We start from the raw sequence: 10049 nt of genomic DNA on the forward strand, positions 1-10049 counted from the left end.
GTCGGAGTCGAAGATTGAAAGAAAAAGTGAAAATGGGTCCACTGGTTGTCGCATATATAGCGAGCCAGAGGCCTACTGTCAGTGAGAAGATGAGCAGGAAATTGCCCGACTCCGCATCATTGTCTGTGTCAGTACTGCCTGAGGAGAAGATGTCCGCTGATTGCAGTACAGACAACCAGTGCATTGACATTGTGGGTCACAGCGACAACTCAGCACAGACTGAGGTGGACTTTCTGGAGAACAGTGACATGCCAGACGAGAGCGACACTCAAAGCTTTGTTAAGAGGGAGCTGGAGCGGGTACGTTCCCTGAAAGAGGACGTGACCAGTGAATTAAGGACACAGAGACAGTCTATGCGTGCTATAGAAACACAGTTGGGTGAAATTCTGATGAAAGAGTTACATCTGATCCTCGACTTGTGTGACCTGCAGGAGGCTGCACACAGCTACAAGGACAGTTTACATGGAGGTGAAGACATCTACAGAAGGGCAGCCCGCCCCAACGCAGACATGAACATTGATTCTGACACGGAGGATGACAGTTCTACTCAAGCCCGCATGAAGAGAGACTTCCAGCATAAGGACACTGCACAGAACTCTGTGAAAAGTATTGCTACAATTGCTAGGGAAGAAGTTGACTTGAAGTTATGTGAAGTTGCTCGAGAACTGGACACTCTGAAAAACACGCAGAGTGGAAGTAAGAGGAAGAGGAAGGACATCAACAAAAGTGATGAGGATTTGGAACAGGACAGCAGTGATTGTGAGAGGCATTCCCACACTCGCACAAATTCAAGCCGGAGACGTGTGAAAGACTCCAGGGGGGCTTTGAACAGGCACCCATGCAGACCACAGAAGAGGACTGAGATACCCACACCTGACAGTGAGACAGTTGTCACTCAGCTGCCAGTGCTGAGAGGGAAATATATGCCATGGTACCATTCAGACTTGTCATACGTTTCGAAACAACTGCCACCCCTTGAGGCGGGAGCATATAATTGGATTTCGAAGTTTCATGCATTGATGAAGGACCCACAGTTGGGAATCGAGGATAATCAGTTGGCTATCGGTGACATGAAAGCTTTGATTATCCAGCTGGAGAATGTGTATGTTCTTAATGATCTCTTGACCAGAGCAGATCTCAGAGAATGACAGCGATCCTTTTGTGCCACACAGAAGTGCATTCTGGCGTGCTCTGAGAGAAGTTTATCAGCTCAAGGTTTACCCGGATAGCGTCAACATTGACCCACTGAAAGCCACAGAACAGCCGAGAGCTTATATGTGGACAGATTCTACCAGCAATGGGTGGACTTGACAGGATCCAGCAAATCGCAATTTGCAAATCGCAATGGGATGGAGGGTAGTGTTGTGCGAAAGAAACTGGAAAAAGGTTTGTCCCCAGATATGCAAGCTGAACTGGCAAAGATTGCGGACCTTGGTAGTATGCCTTTGGTAACCTACACAGACCATATTGCTCACTGCGTAAACCTGGTCCGGAACAAACAGGAGTTACAAAGACTCAAAGATGTCGACCTTAAACGTCAGCTACGAGCAGAACAGCTGACAAAGATTCGAGAGGAGAGACTGATTTTGCAGCAACCGCAGGACAGCGCAGACCATCATCAACAAGTGCCGCCGTGGAGAATGAGGGAACCACAGAGTCAACAACCAGTGTCATCCTATCAGTGGGCAGCACAGCCCTATGCTGCACAACGCTGGCGGATGAAAGGGGTTTGCCATAACTGTGGGACACATGGTCATTTTGCTGGACAATGTGACCAGAAGCCGCAACGAGAGACTCTAAGAAGCTGCACATTGAGACGCCCCTCTCTGTGCTATTGATAGCACGGCTTTTGATCTGTCACCTAGCTGTCATCTGACACTGACTTTTTCTAGACTCCATCTAAGTGCGCTGAGGAATAGTGGAAATCTATTGCTTCCATGTTGATGTACTGACGTTTGATTTTCATGTACTGTATGTTTCTTCATTCTTGAGATTGAGATTGCAGTAGTACAGTTGATTTATTATTTTGTGTCACTTCCAGTCTTAGGTTAGCTGATTTAGTTTTGAGTTTTTGTGTTAATTTACTTTTTTCGAATAGTGTCCAGGTGGGAAGAGGGTAATTACCTATGAAGGGAGACAGTTTGGGAAATTTGAACATTTGGGGATTTTGGGGAGGAAAACATTTTTGAGCCAAATTATGATTCATATTTTAGACTAATAGTCGTGAGGACTATTAGTAGGGGGGATGTGTGGTGTAATTTGAATCATATAGCATATTCATAACTACTTGGTTAGTCATAATTGTTAAACTTGCGAGCCATTTCTCCTTTCATCACCCACCACAGTGTCTTAACTATTTGCATATCAATTGTTCCACAGGCAGGAAGCCTTGTGGCTTCACTCTTTGACTTCTCAAGATAATTCTTGAGTGATCTTTTATCTGATATATCTTTAGTGTCTCCAAACTAGGCTTTAGGCCATCCTGTTGACTGATAGAGGAGCCATTCTTTACGGTAGGAGGCTATACAGTTTGTCTCCATGCATTTTATGAGTACTACAGGGACACAGTTGGGGTTCTTTGATTAGCTGTTTCCCCTGACACACACACACACACACACACACACACACACACACACACACACAGGGACAAAAGGTGAGACCAGACTGCATGAGGGGGATGGATAAAAGGGATGCATTGGGAAGGACTTGGGGGGCTCTGAGGCTGGTTAGTTGGAAAATGGAGGAGCCAGGACGGTCAGGCTCACCCTGGCCTGATTGTGCTGCTATACGATGGAAAAGATGACTTTGCTATGCTTGTAACCTGATTTAACTATGGGAGATGCCTTGATTGAATAAAGAAGGACTTTGCCTGGGAATCGGAGCTTGTTTGTTGTTCATTCTGCATTGGGAAAATAAGGTACTGATCCACAGGACAATATACGACAACTGCATGTGAAGCCTGTAGTGAGTACTGCCTCTCAAGCAGTGCCCTCAGTGAGCATGGCTACTACAGCCTCCACTCCGTGGAGTCAGAGGCAGTACTCATTACAGTGAAGAGCAAAGGGAAACTGGTCCACCCATCCACAGCTGTGCATCATCTGCATGAGAGGCTCCACCACCTCATGGACGAACACCAGGCACTCCTCACAACTGAGAAGCCTTTGGATGTGATCATGAGGTGGATGGACGCCATTACCACCTGGCTCCCTCCTTGTCACAATATCACAAGGAAAATAATTAAGCGATTGGCTAATTTAAAATTACACATGCTGGTTAAGCAAAAAACAAGCCAGACTGGCGAAATATATCAATATGATAGCAAGTCGGCTCTAAGAGTGACTTCAGTGAAGTAATCATTGTTTTTTCTTTAGTTTTTTGCATTATATTTTATTTTCATTTCCCCCCCAGTTGTTGTAATTATTTGCGCAAGCAGAGCACGCAAGTAATAGTTTTCATCCATGTCGCCGTTTGATGTCTATGCGCCATGCCAGCGTATGACGTAATGACTATATGCTTGATATGGCAGTGGTGTCAGATTACATACATAGGGGCATTACCTTTAATCCTCCAGACACCAGTGTTGGGGAAGTTACTTTTAAAAAGTAAGGAATTATAGTTATCGTTACTTATCTAAAAAGTAATTTGTACTTTACTTTACTTAAAAAAATATTAATATAAAAAACGATTTAAAAGACAACTCCCTCATTATGAAATGTAGTGGAACAATAAAACATGTTCAGGAATTTTGACAGGCATCTGTATTGTAGCCTCAACTTGCCTTATCTTTTTTTTTATAATAATAAAATAAAGAAATTAGTCCATATATCTGCAGTGATAGAGATATTAGGGATGCACCGAAAGGGAAATTCTTGGCCGAAACCGAATACCGAATATAGGAAACAGTTGGCCGAAAACCGAATAGCCGAATACATCTTTGTTGTAAAGCTACCTGATTATGGCAAAAGACATGATTATGGCAAAACCTAACTTAAATAATAAACACTTATGGGTCCATTAAAAAACATCTAATTAATTGGAGGCTTTGTGATGAATTAATCTCAATTAATCACATTTTAATCGCATATCAATAGGCATATTTGACCTGAGCATTGAGCTTTTTTTTCTACATAAGCATAGGCAATAAAACAAGTAGTAATACTAATAATAGTGATAATAGTATTATTTATATAATGCTTCTCTGAGTACTTAAAGACACTTTAAGGAGAACATGAGTGTCATGGTTTGAGTCTTTCCCTGTCTTCCCCTGTCTTCCCCTGACTCATTCTGCCTCATTCCTTGCTAGAAGATAACCATTGTTACATGTGTTACATTCCTGTTCTCTGTATTTTCCTAGTGTTCTTAGATTATTTACTAGTTTGGATTTTGACCTCCTGCCTGTTTTTGGACTTTGATATTCTGCCTGCCCCCTTGGATTTGTTTGCCTGTTTTGGACTGCTTTCTTGGTTTTGACCTCTGCCTGATGTACTTCGATGCAGCACCCACCATGCCTCCAGGGTGTGCAGCACCCACTATGTCTCCAGGGTGTACAGCACCCACCTCGTCGTCTCCGGTGTCACTTCTACATCCTGCGGCACCTCCGGTGTCACGTCTACAGCCTGTGGCACCTCCGGTGTCACTTCTACAGCCTGCGGCACCTCCGGTGTCACTTCCAGAGTCTGCGGCACCTCCGGTGTCACTTCCAGAGTCTGCGGCACCTCCGGTGTCACTTCCAGAGCCTGCGGCACCTCCGGTGTCACTTCCAGAGTCTGCGGCACCTCCGGTGTCACTTCCAGAGTCTGCGGCACCTCCGGTGTCACTTCCAGAGCCTGCGGCACCTCCGGTGTCACTTCCAGAGTCTGCGGCACCTCCGGTGTCACTTCCAGAGTCTGCGGCACCTCCGGTGTTACTTCCAAAGCTTGCGGCATGCCTGCCGTCGGCCCATGTGTCCTCTGCCTTGTCTCGGCCTCCGGGTCGTCCACCGGACGACGTTTTGACTGCCTCGTCTTGTCCTCCCAGCCGACCTCCAGACGGCGCCTCCTTCGCCTCGTCTCGGCCTCCCGGCCGACCTCCGGACAGCGCCTCCATCGCCTCAGCCCCGGTCCATCCTCCAGGCCGTCCACCTGAGGTTCAGGTTCCCGGACCCCTTTGCTCTGGTGCCATGACACAGTCTCCCTCCTCCAGACACCCTGCTCGTTCCTGGTTTAGGTCATGGGTCGTCTGGAATCCGCCCCTTGAGGGGAGGGTACTGTCATGGTTTGAGTCTTCCCCTGTCTGTAGTTCCACTTCAGCCACTCCCACATTCTATTCCACCACACTGCAGACCTATACACCTGTCTCCCACTGCCTCATCAGCCCAACAGTTCCCTTCTCATTACACACCTGTGCCTACTTCTGCAATCAAGCCACCGCCTATAAAACTGGACTCATTCTGCCTCATTCCTTGCTAGAAGATAACCATTGTTACATGTGTTACATTCCTGTTCTCTGTATTTTCCTAGTGTTCTTAGATTATTTACTAGTTTGGATTTTGACCTCCTGCCTGTTTTTGGACTTTGATATTCTGCCTGCCCCCTTGGATTTGTTTGCCTGTTTTGGACTGCTTTCTTGGTTTTGACCTCTGCCTGATGTACTTCGATGTAAGCCTTTTCCCTTGGTTTTGGTCGCTATTAAACTATTGAACTTACTCTGCCTGTGTTGCCTGCACTTGGGTTCCATTTTGATACACACTGTGACAATGAGAAAAAAATAAAAACTACTTTATTAGAGAAAAACTAAGACTATGGAATAAAATGAATTAAAGTGGAATGAGATAGCAATATTCCAGGTGGGTTTGAATTTATAGGTGGTGGCATGTCTCTGACTTTTGGGAAGTGCATACGGTAGACAGGTCTGCCTGCTGTGGACAGTGAAACCCTGACCATTAAACACGGGCAGGCGCAACGATACAGTCTATCATTCATTGTTAAACCTCCAAATGATATTCCCATTTGTCTTTGTGTCTGCCCGTGTAAACGCAGCAGCGAGTGCGAGGGGTTGGGGAACGAATGGAAAGTATAGTGTTATTAAAGAGGACTCCTTCCTTCTAACTCCTTCTAATTATATGGAACGTTAGCTCCCATGCTAGCTACTAGCTAGTAGCTTCCCTGGTCAGACAACAACACCACCGGGTGGAAGCTGCTGACTCACTGCTTGTGCCCGTGGATGGGAAATAAGATTTAAAAGGCTATGGAAGCGTGGATGAAAGCACAGATGTGTGCAATAAAGTTGTGTCGGATCTGTCTGTGCATCCTGTCTGCTGCTCGTGACTGTCGCAGCGTCGCTGGCTGCTGCTGATGCATAGTTAGAGCGTCATAAGCATGCACCCTTCCTGCGCTAGAAGTAGCAGATTTATATGTTATCTACCCGTCGCAATGCACAGCGCTTTGGGCTCGTACATCTGTGTTTTCCCCGCAGCTTAGTTGAATTATATCGATTCACAACTACTACGGACCACTACTACTATTCGGTGATATTTTTTCAAATGAAGTTGACATAATAACGCCATAACGCGGTTAACACGCGCACAGTAATTACAACACCGTTATGGAATGGGAAATGTAAAGCGTTAGGTTACAAATTATTGCAAATAGTAGTTTCGTTATGTAATGTAACGCGATGTAAGGGCTACAACACTGCAAATTACAAATATGAATAGTGCTGGCATAAGGATCAATCCAATGTTAAATTAGGTTGGTCAGTAAGGGGGTTAACAATAAAGATAATTTGTTTTGTCACCGTTAGTTTTAGATCACCACTACATCACCTAATCATAGCAACATGAGTTAGACTTTGATTTGACGATGATTTTTTTATAGGTTGTTAATCGTATGGTCACATAAAAATTATAAAAACAGCTCAACATATGCAAGTTAGCATCCGGCATTTTTTACATGATGGTGTATTCAACATGAGATACCGAAGCTTCCAATACAATGATAGAATAGTTGCAATGGCGAATCTTCTTCGTGTTGGACTTACACGATGCCCAGAATGGGAGCCGCCATCGAAACTGACTCTAACGCTATATGGTCTTTCTTTTATATGGAATCTTCGCATGGAGTTAGCATACAGATTAGCATAACACATGAAATCCCTTAAGAATCGTCTGCAAATCAAAACAGCCGTACAAATAGAAAGCACTGAAATTAACGATTGTTTTTTACTTAGTGTGAAACAACAACAAAATACCTTCTCAGGGAATGTTGCCTCGATATGGAGTCGGACGCGAATGACTTCACCGTAAATACAAGTCGAAAAAGTGTCGCATGTATTACACTAGGATCCAATTGCAGTCTTGCACACGATTGTTGGGTATAAAATGATGGTTCACGTTTTATTAATTCACAGCAGGAGAGACATACAGGTCAACAATAGATAACAACATGGTTTCCTCTCAACTCTCTCTTTCCGGCTGTGTCGTGACCTCTATGGTCGTGACTCCACACACGGCATTCCACTGTGAACTAGCACTGCCACCTATTGGCAGGTGGTGGAAACACCTATGGGACTAATATATCACAGCCAGGTATACTGTGAACACAAGACTTAATATTATTACTTTCTTTTACAGACATGACATGAACTTTTCAGGTAGAATTAAACAGGTACTGTCAGGCTTCTCTCCCAGGTAAAGATCCAAAATGCAGAACACAGGACACCAGGAATAACTTAAAGTATTTTACTTAGAAAATAAGGTACACCATACAAGGCAGGAATAAACGTATTCACAAGGCAGAGCAAATTTATAATCCAACAAACACATGAGGGCATCAAGGGCTATATATAGACTAGGTTAATCAGGGAGCAGGTGAGGTGAGACACACAGGTGGGTCCAGGTAGTCATCAGGACAGTGGATGAGTGGGTGTGGCACAGACTGTGGCCAGGGCTGTGACAGGACCCCCCCTCCTAGGGACCAGTGTTGTTTTCGTGGACTAAGACTAAGACTAAAATGTTCGTCAACGAAGCTTTTTCCAGGACGAAGACGAACTGAAGACTAAACAAAAAGTATCATCTGAAGACGAACACGAAGACGAAATGTAATGGACATGTTAGTCAACGAATCAGACGAGACGAAAATGTTAGGGCGGGACGAATGGAAAAGAGATCCAATCAGAACGACCCTCATCGCGTTAGGTTAGGTTGATCCACCTATAATAGGCGCCGGTGCTAGCATGCTGCATGCAGGAAAACAGCAAGGTCGGTTACACAAACAAACAGTAGTAGTAGAATAGATATGGAGGAAAGACTAGCAGCCGGATAAAGTTATTTGTTTAGTTGCACCGTTTTTGCCAGTGCAGTGCGGCGCTCCGCAGTCACCCGGTCCATGTATGCACATTAACAGTGAAGTGTGAACAGAAATAATGTCGTTTTTTTCGGAGACTTTGGGACGCAAACGAAGAATTGACGTCTGGTCAAATTTCACATATGACGCCAGGACGGACAAGACCACTTGTGTAACGTGTGACTTAAAACTAAAAGGGAAGAACACAACTAACCTCAAGCGGCATTTGGAGACTACTAATACTATATGAGAAGGTAAGCACAGTAGCACACAAGCTAAATGTTGTTGTTGTTGTTTAATCGGATAAACTACCGTGAACTACTCTCAACTATGTGTAAACTATTCAATTGTCCTCAAATTGAAACAATTTACAATTTACAATTTAGGCATTTAGCAGACGCTCTTAATCCAGAGCGACTTACATTAAGCAAGAACAAAAAAGCATGGGTATACATCACATAAAAACATTTATCATGAAACATGCGAAGCTAAGAAAGTAACAGTGGAATATCTATAATGAAACTATACATATAAGCTATACATCTATACTACTATGCTATACATATGTACTATGACGTGCTATGACAATAGCACATACAATGCACTTATGCTGTCTACATAACATGCTATAAGACTGTATCAAATGCTATCTAAGTCTACAGAATTGCTATCTAAGGGGGTGGGGTAAGTGCTATGGGCCATGATGGAGTCTGAAAAGGTGGGTTTTCAGACTACGGCGGAAGATTGGGAGTGATGCTGCAGTTCTGACTGCAATGGGAAGTGCATTCCACAGTTTTGGAGCCAGAAGGGAGAAGAGTTTGGGACGTGTGGAGTGTTGTCCCGGCGTTTTTAGTGAGGGTACTTCCAGCTTCCCTGCGTTGGCTGATCTGAGTGAGCGGGAGGGTTTGTAGGGTTCGATCATACTTGCAAGATATGGGGGAGCCATACCTTTGGTTGCTTTGAATGCCAGCATCAGAGTTTTGTATTCTGTGCGGGCAGCGACCGGGAGCCAGTGGAGGGAACGGAGCAGGGGGGAGACATGTGAGAATTTTGGCTGGTTGAAGACCAAGCGAGCTGCGGCATTTTGGATCAGCTGGAGAGGTTTAAGTGCACATGCTGGTAGGCCAGTAAGGAGGGAGTTACAATAGTCAAGTTTTGACAAGACTGTTGTCTGGATTAGGAGCTGGGCTGATTCCTGGGTGAGGAACGGTCTAATTCGTCGTATGTTATAGAGTGTGAACCTACAGGATCGAGTGACAGCTGTGATGTGAGTTTTGAACGAGAGCTGACTGTCCAGGACAACACCAAGATTCCTGGCTGTTGGGACAGACGTTACCAGGGCGTTGTCTACGGAGATAGTTAGCTCCCGCATAGGGCAGGACTTAGCTGGGAAGAAGAGAAGCTCAGTCTTGTCTGGGTTCAGTTTGAGGTGGTTGGAGGACATCCACTGTGAGATGTCAGCCAGGCATGCGGTGATGCGCTCTTCCACCTGAGTGGCAGAGGGGGGGAAGGATAGAAACAGTTGTGTGTCATCGGCGTAGCAGTGATAGGATATATTGTGAGCAGAGATGATAGTGCCAAAGGATTTGGTGTACAGTGAGAAAAGGAGGGGACCAAGTACAGATCCCTGTGGGACCCCAGTTTGGAGGGTTCGGGGGGATGATAACAGACCTTTCCAGGAAACCTGGTAGGTCCGGTCGGTGAGGTAGGAAGAGAACCACTTTAGTG

This window comes from Protomyctophum bolini (genome assembly GCF_963924005.1).
Source record: "Protomyctophum bolini genome assembly, chromosome: 22".
In the NCBI taxonomy this organism is placed as follows: domain Eukaryota; kingdom Metazoa; phylum Chordata; class Actinopteri; order Myctophiformes; family Myctophidae; genus Protomyctophum; species Protomyctophum bolini.